The sequence below is a fragment of the Phyllostomus discolor genome, chromosome 2 (genome assembly GCF_004126475.2).
Source record: "Phyllostomus discolor isolate MPI-MPIP mPhyDis1 chromosome 2, mPhyDis1.pri.v3, whole genome shotgun sequence".
Classification (NCBI taxonomy): domain Eukaryota; kingdom Metazoa; phylum Chordata; class Mammalia; order Chiroptera; family Phyllostomidae; genus Phyllostomus; species Phyllostomus discolor.
The window spans coordinates 122,101,421-122,117,370 of NC_040904.2; the positions used below are offsets into that span (position 1 = coordinate 122,101,421).

The following is a 15,950-nucleotide window of genomic DNA, read 5'->3' on the forward strand; positions in this document are numbered from 1 at the left end:
CCCAGTCCACTGAGCCACACCAGCGAGGGCTCCCTCTTCTTAAAGACACTAATTATATTGGATTGGGGCCCACTCTAATGCAGTATGATATCATCATAATCTGATTACATATGAAAGACCCTATTTCCAAATAAGGTCATATTTACAGATACCAAGGGTTAGCACTCCATTGTATCTTTTGGGGAGACACAATTTTACCCATAATAGTCTTCTCTCTGGTCCCTTCAAATTCATGTCCTTCCCATGTGCAGAATACATTCATCCCATCCCAACATCCAAAAAGGTCTTAACAATTACAGTATCAACCCTAAGTCTAAAAACCTCATCTAAATATCTTTAACTCAAAGTTCCAAATCTTATGATTTTAATCATTTAAGTCAGTTATAGTTGAGATCTATTGTGTGAACATCCCTGGGCAATATTATTCTACATCTATGGACCTGTGAAATCAGGCAGTGAATTTTGTGCTTCCCAAAACAATGATAACACAGACATAGGATAGATGCTCCATCCCAAAAGGGAGAAATAGGAAAGAAAGAAGGGGTCATGGGTTTCAAACAAGTCTGAAATCCAGCAGGGAAATCCCCATCGAATTTTTTTTCACCATTTATCTTCTAAAATTTTAAATGAGCTACACACGAGAAAAAGGTTATTGAACACAGACACTAGAGTTATAGTTTGAAGACAGAATAGAGTTGAATTTACTAAGAGAGTGGAATAAAAGAAAAACTTGCCCTTCAGGCCTACTGATAGCATATCTTGTTCATACAGGTACCATCCACTTCCCTTTCTTCTGATGAAAGTAGCCTAATGTCCACTCTTGGGCCCCCAGTCTTTCAGATGTTGTAGGCTCTATACTTGGGGGTGGGAGTGTGGGGTAGGGGACATGGGACCCAGGCCTGGGTAATAAGAACAGCACTTCCTTCTGGTCATTGTGATGATTTTTAAGATGGCACGTGATCCAGCCAGAGGCAATGAAATGCCACCTGCAACTGTGGAACACCCACTGGAAAAAAAGGCAAGGTCTTTCTCAGCCGAAATTAGGACTTGAGCTGGTAATCATTTTGCTAATATACGGAGCAGGAGAACCAAGCCAAACAGCTGGAGAGAACCCAGCCATGAGGCCATTGTTTAGGGCCCTAAATCCAGTCGTACCTAAAGGTAGAATCTCTTAGAATATTTTGTTGTGTGAGCAAGCAAATTCTCTCTTTGCTCAAACCAGTTTGATGCAGATTTTTGTTTTTGTTAGTACCACTTTCTTTTAAACGAATCTTAGGTGATTTATGGTCCAAGGAGAGGGGCAGCATGATCACAGTAGAAAAGCTCAAGACAGAATTGAGCTATGGGTTGTTGTTCCAGCCATGACAAAGGAATTTGAATGGCAGGTGTTAGTCTTTCTGTGCCCCAGTTTCCTGTTGTGCAATAGTGGCTTCAATCCTCACAAGTTAACTTGATACACTTTTCTATTAGTAGAAAGCAACTAGAATGCAAGCTCAGTGCATATTCAAGCTACAGTATTTTCTTAACCACCGACTGAGATGAGATGTCTGACATAATGTGCCATTTAAAATTGAGACTTACAGCCATTCTATCCATACTTCAACCAAATCAATGTGGTTGTGGTGATATCTTCATTCTCTGGAAAAGTCAGTCTTTTCTGGATTTTAGTATTTTATGCTTATCTCATAAAGTATTTTTTTAGTATTTTATCTAAAATACTAAAAAATTACTTGCTGGCTAGGGAATATTTTGGAAATAATTTCTATTTATAGGTATTTTATTGGCTTTCCTTATTATATTTTTCTTCCAGAACTGAGCCAGGACTAGGGTGAAGCAGGTAAGGCACCCAGAGTGTAAAGTTTAAGGAAGCACTCACTTTCAGCTGCTGTCACTGCATGCACATGACCCCAACAGTGAGTGTCTCCTTAAACTTTGCACCGCAGGTGAGGAGCTTGTCTCATGCTCTGTCCAACTATAGAATAACTGACTGATCACTTTACTTGCTCATTTAGCCAGAGTACTTTTATTCTTTGGCTTTTTTTTATTATAATAAGCCAAGCTGTTTTTCTCCTGTGGAAAGCCTATCTTTGTTATGGACCCAATAGGGGAACACATATTTTTAGTCCCTCTGTTGAAGACCACGACTTTATAGGCTGAGATAAGCATAAAGAAAAAAATACAACTTATGACTAGGACATGGAATACAAGTTTTTATAAAATAATTTTTATAGGGCAAATATAGAAGATGAGATATAAAACATGTTTTAAAGATCTTCAGAAAGGTAACATTGACTGGGGTGGAGCTGGGGGTCTAATCTGCCATTTGAGATTATTTCTCACTTGTCTGTAAATCTGAACTGCAATTATAAAAAGTCAAACAATAACAGGTTTTCTGAGACAGAAGACACCTTCTTAACTTAGCACAAGTTCATCATTACCCATTGAGGGGGTTTTCATGTTTAAATGTTTGCATTATAAATGGTTGGGTACCCTTGTATAAAAACTATTTTGGGCTAAAGAAAAGCTCTCAGATTTGAAACCCTTTTTATTTATTTATTTTAAAAATATATTTTATTGATTATGCTATTACAGTTGTCCCATTTCCCCCCTTCATTCCCCTCCACCCTGCACACCCTCTCCCACTCACATTCCCCCCCTTTAGTTCATGTCCATGTGTCATAAGTTCTTTAGCTTGTACATTTCCCATACTACTCTTACCCTCCACCTGTCTATTTTCTACCTACCATCTATGCTACTTATTCTCCATACCTTTTCTCTCTCTCTCCTCCCACTCCCTTGTTGCTAACCCTCCATGTGATCTCCATTTCTATGGTTCTGTTCTTGTTCTAGTTGTTCGCTTAGTTTCTTTTTGTTTTTATTTTAGGTGTGGTTGTTAGTAATTGTGAGTTTGCTGTCACTTTACTATACATGTTTTTGTCTTCTTTTCCTTAGATAAGGCCCTTTAACATTTCATAAAATAAGGACTTAGTGATGATGAACTCCTTTAACTTGACCTTATCTGAGAAGTACTTTATCTGCCCTTCCATTCTTTCATTTCTAAATGAAAGCTTTGCTGGACAGAGCAATCTGGGATGTAGGTCCTTGCCTTTCATGACTTGGAATACTTGTTTCCAGCCCCTTCTTGCCTGCAAGGTCTCTTTTGAGAAACCAGCTGACAGTCTGATGGGGACTCCTTTGTAGGTTACTGTCTCCTTTCCTCTTGCTGCTTCTAGCATCTCTCCTTCATTTTTACCTTGGCTAACGTAATTATGATGTGCCTTGATGTGTTCCTCCTTGGGTCCAACTTCTTTGGGACTCTCTGAGCTTCCTGGACTTCCTAGAAGTCTATTTCCTTTGCCAGAATGTGGAAGTTCTCCTTTGTTATTTGTTCAAATAACTTTTCCACTTGTTGCTCTTCCTCTTCTCCTCTGGTACCCCTATAATTCAGATGTTGGAACATTTAAAGATGTCCTGGAGGTTCCTAAGCCTCTCCTCATTTTTTTTTTTTGAATTCTTATTTCTTCATTCTTTTCTGATTGCATGTTTTTTTTCTTTCTTCTGGTCCACTCTATTGATGTGAGACCCAGCTTTCATTCCATCACTATTGGTTCCCTCTGCATTTTTCTTCATTTCACTTATTGTAGCCTTCATTTTTTCATCTAATTTGCAACCAAAATCAACCAATTCTATGAGCATCCTGGTCCTCAGTGCTTTGAACTGTGCATCTGATAGGTTGGCTATCAGTCACTTAAAAGTACTGATTGGGAGGCTTTCAATTCTGTTTGAGCCATCTCCCCCCCTCCTTTGGTCTAGTTGTACCTGTTACATATGAGGGGCAGAGCCTTAGGTGTTCACCAGGGTGGGACACCCCAGTTGCTGGGTTGTGATGCTGTGTGTGGGGTCGGGGTCCGAGAAGGAACAATGGCACTTGCTCTGCTCTTCATTGGACCTCAGTCCCTTCTGCCTCTTTCCCCCCAAGCAAACTGGGCCCCTCTGGTGCCAATTCCCATGTGGGTGGGCTTGTGCACGCAGTGGGACTTTCCAAGGCCCTCTCCTGGGGGGCTAGGAGTATCTCCCTGGGCCTCAACCCCCACAGGTGTTTTCAATCAGTGCCCCAAGGCTCTATTTCCCAGTGCTGGATCCTGGGTTGTTAGCAGTGCCTTGCTTCACAACCGCTGCCTCACTGGGTCTGCCGACTGCCACGCCTTGGCTGGGGTCTGCAAGCTGCCACTTGTGCGTCCAGGGTCTGCCTGCTGCGGTCTTGCGAGCCCTGGATGCCTTACGTGCCCAGTCCCAACTCTCTCTGCTCTCTGCTCCGGCACCCGCACCCGGCTACCCGACTACCCAACTCTGCCCCTCCTACCAGTCTGGATGAACGTGTCTATTTTAACTCCTTGGTTGTCCAACTTCCATATAGTTCAATTTTCTGTCAGTTCTGGTTGTTATTCTGGGAAACCCCTTTTTAAAAAAAATGATAAAATGAGCAATTTTTTCAAAGATATTGATGACTTTTCTCTTTCACATGACATATCTGACATCTTTGTAAGGCCTGCTATCTAGGCATTAGGTCTGCAATGTTGGGTGACTGCCACCAGGAAACATGAGTTCCCTAAGGACCAACCAGATACATATAATGTGATATTAATCAACATGGAGTTAGGGATTTGGAAATTTTAAATAACTTTAAGTCTTTGATTAAAAATTTAGAAGAAAAGGAAATTACAACTTACCATATATACACAATGAAATATGACATTTATAGTTAAGTTGTTTATAGTTAAGGATTGTAGAGGTATTGGATAGTTAATTAAATTTTAATTGTTATTTATCATCATTATCACTTGGGTTTTTCCTCTATTGGCTAAACTGAAAACAAACTCTATTTAAAACTAAACTATTGGGGGAGCAGGGGAACATTTAGAAGCTATTCATAGGGAGCGTGCACTACTCCTGGTCTTCACTTCTGGCTCTCTGGAACTTTGGAGAAGGTTCTTAGGACAGCTCAAACCCAGCAGGCAGTGTTGTTCCTCTCTGCCAAAAACAGTCTGGTGGGATAAAGTTCCAATTAAAGCACATTTAAGAACATGTAACTAGTTCGCCATAGGAATAAAAGAGTTCATTTGGGTTCTTGCTCCTTTGTACAAGTCATGTAACAGTACAGCCAAGAGGAGGAGGCCCAAACAGGGATTTGCAATGGGGTCCAGAACTCAAGGTGTCCAGGAAATATTAGAAAAATACACAGGATGTCCTCACCCACCCCCCCTGACAAAGCTAAGTTGGGGGATGGGATGACACATGGAGCAGGGCCATTGGGAGCTGTGTTGTATAGCAACAGCTTTGCAGCTAACCTTGGCATGGTCATTTAACACATCTATAACCTTTAACTGGTTTCACATATATGTTAAATAACTATGGCCATGCTTTGAGCCAGGGGGATGGAAGTGACTTCCACCCAAGATATAACTGGGAAGCAGCTCCCCCTGGTTACAGCACCTGCATGAGCTTGGAGATGATTGGCTCCATGCCATGGAGCCACACCTGCCCAGACTTGTGATGGCAGCCTAGTAGAGCTGGAAGAATACAGGAATGCTGGCAGGTGTAACTATTATAGAAGGAGTCAGAAATGGGGCTGCAGAGGAAGATTGGTGTGGGGATTTAAATCTAGGCACAGCAGCCATACGAGGGTAGAACCACATGGCTTTGGCAGAGTGGGGACCCCACGGCTTTGGGGTGCTCCCCTTTGCCACATGCCTTAGGAAGCAGGAGAGACTTTGCCTGGAAGAAAAAGGATAAAAGGACTCCTGCTGGTGGGCCATGAGAAGGTGCCACATGGCTTTGAATTAACTGTAAATCATGACAGCAACACAACTGATGGTGCCAGGAGCCCGAATCACAGACTTCTACTTATTTTCCCAGATACGGTACCCCAGACTAGGGCAGAGGGAGAAGGAACAACTGTGTGCATCTGGGGGTATGCTAAAGGACTTTAGTATTTTAATAAAGACATTTAGTCACTACTCTAAGTCTGTATAGCTTTTTTTTAAATTTTATTTATTTATTTTTTTTAGAGAGGGAAGGGAGGGAGATACAGAGAGCGAGAGAGAAACATCAATGTGTGGTTGCTGGGGGTTATGGCCTGCAACCCAGGCATGTACCCTGGCTGGGAATTGAACCTGGGACACTTTGGTTCCCAGCCCGAGATCAATCCACTGAGCTACACCAGCCAGGAGTCTGTATAGCTTTTAAATAAATATTTCCTTTCCTTTTTACAAATACCTGGCATTGAGAGACTTCTTTCCTCTGGCAGCAGGCCTAGTGAAACTAGTGGGAGGTCCTTTTGGTAATAGTACATTGTACATCCTCCTTGGGCCTGTTCTGTAACAGTCACACCTCTGGTATCCACGGGAAATGAATCATGCTTTAATTTGTTCACAGAAGACCAAAGCCCCTAATGCCCTCTGCATTCAGACAATGATTTATCCAAATCATTGAGCATCCAGTTCCTGCGTAAAGCCAGGGTGGAGAGGTGATATTATGAGGAGCTGGCTGGCAGAAGGCTGTATAACAGCTCTCCCTTCTACTTTCCTACATGGTCTTCTTCCCCACACTCAGTCATCTGGCTTCACTTCCACAGAAAGGTCAATTCCCAAAGTATCACTCCAATGTTGACTAATTCAGTAGCCCCATCCACTGAGACATCAAGTGGCAGGTGTCAGGAGACAGCCAGGCAAAATGTGAGAGAGTGTTGTTTTCACAGCCTCCCTTTGCCTGAGTCCCTTTCCCAACTATTGGTTCTCCCCTCTGCCCACAGGCGCCTCTCAGAAGAAAAACACCTTACTGCTGCCCTGGCCAGTGGTTCAATTGCTTGAAGTGTCCTTCCCCTACACCTATGGGTTGCGGGTTGGATTCTGGCCAGAGGTTGGTCAGTCAAGATGTTTTCCTCTCATATCAATATTCCTCTCTTTCCTTTCCTCTCTCTCTGAAATCAATAAACATATCCTCTGGTGAGTATAAATAAAAAAGCTTTAAAAAACACACCTTACTATAAACAAGACACTTAATGTCTGCACACTCCCAGAAGGTACATGAGGTCCCTGGTCAACTGGCTTTCTGCAGACAAAAATGTTTAAGTTCGGCAAGATAAAGCCTCAGAACCTGGGCAATGTCGCCAACTGTGGTGTGACTTCCTCTTACTTAGAGGAAGCTTAGAGAAAGTGGAAGGCCCTCAGGCCTCGCAGGCTGCCTTCTGAGTGTGTACCGCCCCTCTTGGAAGAATTCACCCTTTCCCCCACACACTCCCTAGTCATCTGGAGGAAGGGTAAACCTCAGCCATTTCTCACTCCAGGCGCAAGAGGGCGCGAGACCGCACGGCTGTGGGAGGCGGCAGGCTGAAGCTCTCGCCCAGGGCACGACGACCTGCCAGGGTTCCTGGGGCTTACTTCCTCACCGAGAAAAGAGGGCCTCACGTGAGGCGGCTGGGTAGCTGCCTCGGAAACCCTGTCCCTAGGCGGAGCGCGCGAGCACGAGCGCGGCGGGAGGGAGGGCCGGAGATTGCAGTCCCGGCAGGGCGGGGCTCCTCAGTGGACGCTGTGCGGTGCGCCGGGTGGGGCGGCTTGCAAACCGAGCACTGGTTCTGAGGCAGGCGGTGGTTCCCGCGACGCCCAGAGCGAGCCGGGCTTCCCCTCACAGGGGGCACCACCGGCTGGTGTCCGGTGGGTGCCTTCCTAGTGATCCAGCCCCAGCGCGGGAGGAAGCGCCACTTCCTTTCCAGGAGATAAACTGGCTCCCTTTTCTGTGTGGCCAGCGGGGATTGGGGCAAATTTTTGGAAGGCTGGGAAGAGCCAGGCTGGGGACCCAAGTTGTACAGGAGGGGCCCTTTGTGCTCCTGGTGACCTTATTGTCACCAATTTGAGGGGCTGTGTTAAGGGGGCAGGGGGGCTGGTAGTGAGTGGTCCCTTCACCAAAGTTTGGGACCTAGTATAACAGGGTGCAGCCAAGAGGAGGGCCCCCAAATAGGCATTTGAAATGGGGTCCAGAACTCAAGGTGTTCAGGTGATTTTAAGATGTCCTCACCCCCACCCCCCAGGTGTGAGTTGGGGGAAGGGACAAACGGAGCAGGGTCCTTGAGAGCTGTTTCCCATAGCAACAGCCTTGCAGCTACCCTCTGGGGTAGTCATTTAACATATCTATAACCTTTGACTGGTCGCTTAGATATGTTAAACAGCTGTGGCCTTTCTCTGGGCCAGAGGAATGGAAGTAACATCCCCACCAAGACGTAACTGGGGGGACAGGTCCCCTGAGTTACAGCGTCTGCGTGGGAGCTTGGAGATGATTGGCTCCAGGACATGGGGCTGCACCTGCCCAGACTCATGATGGCAGCCCAGTAAAGCTGGAAGGGTATGAGTTCTGGCATGTGAAGCCGAGTGTGGGAGGAGTCGGAAATGAGGCTGCAGAGGAAGATTGGCGCGGGAATTTAAACTGAGATGCAGCAGCCATTGAGAAGAGAACCACTTAGTCTTTAGCAGAGTGTGGACTCCCGCAGACCTGTGAGAGAGAATCACCATGCAGCTTTAGCAGAGAATTGCCACTCGGGTTTGGCAGGGTGGTGACCACCACCCCCCACCCCCCGACTGTGGCCCTGAGAGGAGAGTAGCACACAGTTTTGCCAGAGTGGGGACCCCCACAGCTTTAGAAGGGGGAACCACCACCCAGCTTTAGCAGAGATCCTGGCGACACAACTGATGGTGCCGGGAACCAAGGGAGGCCTGCCAGCCTAGGACAGGAGTACTGAGAAGAACCAGGGACTGCCTGAGCCTTGGACTTCTATTTCCTTTCCTGAAATACGGTACTCTGGACTGGGCAAAGGGGGAAGGAAGGAAGGACTGTGTCTGTTTGTGGGTGTTTTTAGGGACTTTAGGATTTTGGTAAAGACATTAGGTCACTACTTTAACTCTGTATAGCATTAAATAAACATTTCCTTTCCTTTTCACAAATCTCTGGCATTGAGAGACATCTTTCCTCTGGCGGTGGACATAACAGACCTGGGGGCTTTTTTTCAATAATAGTATATCATCCCAGGCCTCCCCTTGTTTGTTCTGTAACAACTACTTTAAGTTTGTATAGCATTAAATAAACATTTCCTTTCCTTTTCATGAATCTCTGGCATTGAGAGACATCTTTCCTATAGACAGCGGACATAACAGACCTGGGGGTTTCTTTCAGTAATAGTATATCATCTCAGGCCCCCACCTTGTTTGTTCTGTAACACTAGGACCTGTCTCCATGTGAAACCCTTGCTCCACAAGTGAACTGAAAATTATTCGTCTTGGAGATGAATTCCACCTGCCCCTCTGTCCTGCCCTCTCCTCACTCTCAGTTCGTCCACACTAAAGTTCCCCATTTTGTTTCCACTCTGTGTTTGAGCAAAAGAGGCCTCACCTTGTGAGTTCACATGGGTGTCAATTTGTCTTTTTGCAAGGACATACTTGTCTTCAGCCCTGTCAGTAATTCTGTGGATATCCAAAATTCCATCATTTTCTTTTTCAAAGCTTTGGGCTGTTGATTTTCTTTTAAAACAAAACTCTATTGAGGAGTTTAATAACCTACAGTGCAATGGCTTTGGTCATATCCATTTCCTCCTCTAGGAAATTACTGACTGAATTATTTGGCTTCTATTCATTCTGTATCCATGCTGCCCAGCATGGTGTCTGGCATTCAGTAGTCAATCAATAATATTGAATGGCTGAATGAAAGGAGAAACAAAGCAGGCTTGAAAGGGACTTACCTGGTGCCTGTTCTGTTTTGCTTTGGTGAATTTTATGAATTTTAGGTTTTTACTTCTATTATTCCTTTTTAAATTTCTTTACCATTAACTTTTATATAAAGAGGAGTCTGGGATAGATACGATTGCAGTAAACTTAATAGTGTGTGCTTTTTAAAAAAAATCTCATTCATTTCTTTGTTTTAAAATTATTTTTGTATGGAATTTGCCACACTAACTTCCATACAGGTGGTAATGTTAGTATAAGCATAATTGGTGCGAGGAGTTGAACTACTTGTAAGTACTGAGCAGGGAGAAGAGAGGGATAAGCTTGGTTTGGGGCAATAAAACTAAATTTAGCCCTATTTTTCTTTGTATATCATGATTTTAGGTACTGAAACTGATAGGGGACTCAAGACTTGAAAAATTTTAGCTTAAGGTAAAAAGCTGTAAGTCTAGCAAGTAATGTGTATGTTAAGCTTTTGTTTTAGAAACTATAGATGAGGCCCATCTTGGCTCCTGGGAAAAGCAGCCGACCTCCTGGGGCACTGATAGAGGATTACCTCCTGGGGACATGGAACCTTTGTTCTGGGAAGAGCAGCCGACCACCCCTCCCCCTTGGAAACAGCTAACTGCCCAGGACAGGAATGCTGCAGCTTCTGAAGCCCTCACTGCAACTTGCTTGTCCTTCCCCACCCCCTTACAAAAGTTCTGGCCAGGAAAGAGGTGGGAAGATGGTCTGTTAGGGTGTGAACCTGCCATCTTCTCGGATCGCCGGCCATCTGAATAAAGTGCCTATAAAAGATTCAATCGCTGTCATTGCTTATTGGATTTGGTAGTGACAGGCAGCCTGAATGCCGGTGTCTTTTCCGGTTACAAAACTAGATTTTCAGATATGTGATTTGGTTTTTGACAAAAAAAAAAAGGTTTATTTAGTTTTTTAGAATTACCGTAACTTGTAGTCCAAGATTTAGAATTCCCAAGAGTAGCATGGGGAGGTGGACTGGACTGGGAAGTAGAAATAGCCTGTATCTGACTGAAAAGCAGTGTAACGATGAAATTTATTTTTTGTTCTGATTCTACTCTGTCCACAATTGTCTTCATTTTCTTCAGCTTCTTAGTATAGCTTTGAAGAAAAGTTAACAACTTAATTTTCCTTTTTGCAGAAACTGTAGGCCTAATCTGGCCTGAAAGTTTGACCTCCTGGTACTTCCAAAATCATCATGTTAAGCATCTACAAAGTTAATTTACAAAATCTAGCATCTGCTCCATTAATTTTGGTTCATTTCAGTTTCCTCTGTATTAGGCACTGAGTTGGACAGCTGGTTAAAATGATGAAGGGCAGGATTTTTCCTCTAGGAGCTTGACTTCTCAGGAGAGAAGACTTTCAAACAGATGAATTGCAATACATAAGTATGGAGAAAGTGTGGGCTTTGGAGGTGCATGGAGCCCATTCAAGTTCTGATTTTCCCACAGTCATTCAGTGACCTCAGCCTTCTTTTTAACCTCTTAAAGTGTGTTTTATCTGTAAAAGGTGAATGGTAGTTTTTGCTCTGGGATCATGTGGCTTAGGTGAGAAACCTATGCAAAGTACATAGTACACTTCCTGGCATCCAGTAGGTGTGGATGTGTGGGTTTTATTCCTGGCCCGCTCAGGGCTAGAACAAGTGTGATTGAACTGGTACAAGTAAAAGGTCATTGATTTTCTATTAGTAATTTTTGTTTTTATCAAGATATTGAAATGCTTTTGGAAGGTATAAAATTTGCTGCCACCTTTCAGCTTATGACTTAGTTTAACATGCTTAAATTTTCCTGAAATATCTATGGGCTCGATAATCAATTCATTGTCTCTCATTTATAACTGTGGAATAATTGGTGCTTTATACTGAACCTCATTAGATGCCAGACAGTGTCCTAAGAATTTTACATATATTTGCTAATCTAGTACCCGTGTGCATGCTATCAAGATACGTATTGTCATCTTCACTGTGCTTGATGAAAAAAATTAGGCCTAAGAGAAACCTGGCCCAAATCACACAGCTAATAATGACTGTAGCTAACATCTGTGAGCTCTTTGATGCCTTGTGCAAGGTAGCGGACTTAGTAAGACTTGGTGTAAGACTTAAAACTCTGCCAAGCTATTAAAATTTAAAATTTATTAGGTTTAATACTAGACTGTAGGTTAAAAAGGTCTGAACTATTTGAGAGCAGTCAGGTATATAATTTGTTATGGTGAAGTATGTCATTAGGAATGAGAAGAATGTGTAGGAAAAAGTGATATTTAGAACTTGTACTTCAATATGTACATTTAATAAATATGCATGTAATATGTAATAAAGGCATGATTACTCATATAGCAAAGATTATTAGTATGACAAAGATTTTTCATTTGTGAAAATGTTTACCAAAATTCTAATATAAATTGATCTGTTCATTTGCAATAAAATTAATGTTATAAAAACCAATTTTTATAAACCTTTCCAAGAATTTTTTATAATTAAAAATAAGGTTTTTAGATCAAACTGATTGTAAAAGACTTTACGATTTATTTTTGTTGTATTTTTTCCATTACCATTTATCCCCTTCCATCCCCACTCCCATCTACCCCCTGCAATCATGACTTTTTTCCACATTTAGAAGTTGAAATAGAAGTGTACCTAGGTTTTTTCCAACATATATATTAGAGAAAGTCTTGCAATTCTTTTACTGTGTAAGCTGTTTTCTCCTGGGTCATACTATTGTGGAAGAAAAAGGGGTCTGTAATAAAGCTAACCAAAAGTAACCTCAGAGGGTGATCTGATCATAAATTTCTAACTGGGAAGGTCATGGTGGGTAGTCATGCCCCAAGCCTGTAACTTCTTTGGTAAAAGGTTTAAGCAGGTCCTGTCCTTTGTTTCTGTTAACACACAGTTGAAATGCCTTTTTAGGTCCCCTCAGAAGCATAACCACTTTAAGAGAGCACATAATTAACTATCCTAATGATCTGATCATGGAGGTTTCCCTGCCTGCTTTATCCTATTTTCATGTAATATTCCTTATGTTTCCTCCTTAATTCCAAATGTGTAAAAGAAACTGCAAACTGTCATTCAGGGAAGCATTTTCTGTCTGTCAGGGTCTTGCTTCTAGGCATGTTCTCTGTGTGGCTCAAATAAAGTCTAATAAACTCAAAACTTTTCTACACATTTGGACATTCTTAAATTGAGTCTGTAAGTCCCTGAAATATGCTGGTATTTGACCTGTTACGGATCTAGTGGCAACAAGAGGTGATAAATTATGGGTCCAGAGGAGGATGAGTATCCCTTTCAAGGTGACTCTGTGATAGTGTTCTCCAGCCAAGGAAGGCTAGTTATGGCACTGCTAACGTACATCCATTGTCAAGGTATGCTTAGAGTGACTCACAGATTTGAGATTCTCAGTTTCATTTGCATCCTATGAGATTTTTCCACTGAGTTTCAGAGTCTCATTATTTCTCAGTGTCATAACTTTCACATAAGAAAGTTGTAAAGACTGTGAACCTCACTGCTTTTATAATTCAAACACTTGCTCTGTTAAATTTTGTGCTTGGTGTTCAGAAATATTGGTCCCATGGTTTCAAGAAATAAGAGATTATAATAGAACTGCCAATGGAAGCTCTCTGATTCTCAGACTGTAATCTTGAACTTGTCTTTTTCTTTCTATAAGTGCTGCAGTGCACTCAGGAGAGTCCATTACATAGCACAGACCTTGTTATTGCTACTGCCATGATGGTCCAGTGTAGGAGCCACGTGGGCTCTCAAGGCATTTGTTCTAGTAAGTACTTCATCACAGTCAGCCACCGGTGATGATTTAATCGGAATGTCACTGTGCTGTCATGGGTAACTGACATCTAATTTCTTGCTGGTGAGGACCTCTGTGCTGCTCTCAAACCCAAACACAGGACCAAATCCATTCTCAAATCCCAGCTTTGAGTGGCTGTCTCCTCAGACTACTCCCAAGACCAGTTCTACATCAGGGTCCAATCAGCAGACACCAGTAATGTGAATAAAAGAAATTTGCTATGAAGAATTGTGACTTGTAAAAGGTGCTTAACTAACAATATAGAAGCAGTAAGTGCAAAAAACAGTTACTACCTCTAGGTCCAAGAAGAATAATTAGGAAGACACTAAGAACTTAGAAAAGCTCTCTCACCACTTGCCTCAAGGCTGATTCAGACCTCTGGGAGAGAGGTGAGGCTGCCTGGGGAGACCACAGCCTGCCACAGCCAAAGAAACCTGCTGGAGGGTTATGAGCCAGGGCTGACCAAGAAACGCAAGTTGGGTGGTGGTGGGAGGGTGGGCAGTGGAGAAAGTTACTGGAAGTCATCAGCAGCCTGGAGCTGGTCTGTAAGGGTTGCTGAGATGAGCACTCCCTGGCCTCTCACATACAGCTCCACTGGCTACCATGCCTAGAAACAGCACACCAAAATTCAAAAGAAAGTCCCTTTCAGTGCCCCTTCAGTGCCCTCCATTGTCAAAGCCTCTACTGACATCGAGCCAGCTGGCAAAGGAGAAATGTAGTGGTCAGAGGCAATAAGTGGCTAACTGGCAAAGGAGTGAATACATTTTATGTGTTTAATTGACTACAAGATGGCCAGTGTAGCTGGGGAGAGTGAGTGGGACAGAGACAATGGTGGGAAAAGAGGTCTGAGAAGCTGAGAAGTGGTTGAGGTCAGATCATGTGAGGCTTTATAGATTGCAGTAAAAACACTGGGTTTTAATCCAAACATGAAAAAGCATGGACAGTTGAGAGCAGAAATGGGATGTGATCTGATTTATTTTGAAAGGTCAGTCTCTGGATATGTGACTTGGGGGCAAGAGTAGAGATAAGGGAGGCTCTGATTATTGACAGCCAGCCTTCCCTTGCTCCATCTCTTCCCTGGGTTCTCATATGATCACATGTCTTAGTTGGACTGAGACAACTAAGGGGCCAGGCCTTCTTGACTTTCAAAAGTCCTACTTTTAGAGAGCATATTATATGATTACTCAGTACTAACATATGTTGAATCCTCTCCTTTTCTGAAAACGAGCCTGACATTTCAAGGTTCTTAGGTCGAGTTTCAGAGGTGACTGCTGCCTCATTGCTATGTTTGGGGAATGCCTGAAATACAAGGCATTCCTCAGGACCCTCTCCTTCAACCCCTAAGGACCTCCCCTTTCTTCATACCAGCGGGTACAGCCCCATCAACCCAATTCCTGCTGTAGAGAGCTGGCACTCCTCTAGCTCTAGAGAAGACTGGGAGAGTACCATTGACAGCAGCCTGACTTTAAGGACCACCATCCTGACAAAGGAGCTTGCAAAAGTCTTTCCAGAGTTGTAACAAGATGTTTAAGATGACAGCCACGTGCAGAATGTCAAGCCATCTTTCATTCTGCACTGGACCTTGGAACAGAGGCCAGGTTGCCTGCCTTGGCTGACTTCATTGCCTCCCTCACCAGATCAAACTTTTTAAGTAGTTGAAATAGAAGTTGTCTCATGATGCCTCTGTTACCTTTTTACCCAAACCCTCTTGTACCTTTTTTTCATGTTTCTTCCTCTCTCCCAGTCTCTCTCCTTAGTGCTGACAATCATTGTCCCCATTTCCCATCAAAACATGCTCCAAATCTTTTATTTATACCCCTAGACCTTCGGTTTCCACAGGAATATAATGGAAGGAGAAGTTTAAAGAGTTTTCTTTTTCCAAGGACCTTTGCATTTTTTAATAGAAATCAAAGTCTGACATTGTTATAAATAACTTGGTGAGCTTGCTAAAATGCAAATATTGATGGTTCTAATCTCCAAGAATCTGATTTAATAGTTTTGGGGGTAGTGTTCAAGAATATGGTTTTAATCAAGCACCCCAAGTGATTCTGATGAGTAAGTTAGAGAAGACACTAATGCTAGAATTGCATGTGTCAGTTGTGAGAGAAGAAGGCTTTATTGGGTATCAGGAATCATGCACACCAATAATTGCATGCAAATATAATAATGATGTTTTCTGATTCCAAAATTGGGTCATGTAGAGTATCCATGGGGCCTCATTGAAACACCTGGGCTAGATCTTTTTGCCTGAAAGTGACCAGAGGTGACCTCTGAAGATAGTTTGCTATTCACTTGACCCAGAAAACCCACAAAATCATGCAAATCAAGAGGTTCAAATCTCATGTGCAGTTTAAGAACACTACATGAAACTGCT

At 43.0% G+C, this 15,950-nt stretch overlaps 2 long non-coding RNA genes across 2 annotated transcripts; one reads left to right on the forward strand and one right to left on the reverse strand.

Moving 5' to 3' along the window:
- Nucleotides 1-2,043: 2,043 nt before the first annotated feature.
- On the reverse strand, nucleotides 2,044-5,266 carry LOC118498961. Its single transcript, XR_004901452.1, has 2 exons — nucleotides 4,457-5,266; nucleotides 2,044-2,541 (listed from the first exon to the last, which is right to left on the reverse strand). It is a non-coding gene; the product is annotated as an uncharacterized LOC118498961 (long non-coding RNA).
- Nucleotides 5,267-12,691: 7,425 nt separating this feature from the next.
- On the forward strand, nucleotides 12,692-15,263 carry LOC118498962. The gene is made up of 2 exons (XR_004901453.1): nucleotides 12,692-13,820; nucleotides 14,945-15,263. It is a non-coding gene; the product is annotated as an uncharacterized LOC118498962 (long non-coding RNA).
- Nucleotides 15,264-15,950: the final 687 nt, after the last annotated feature.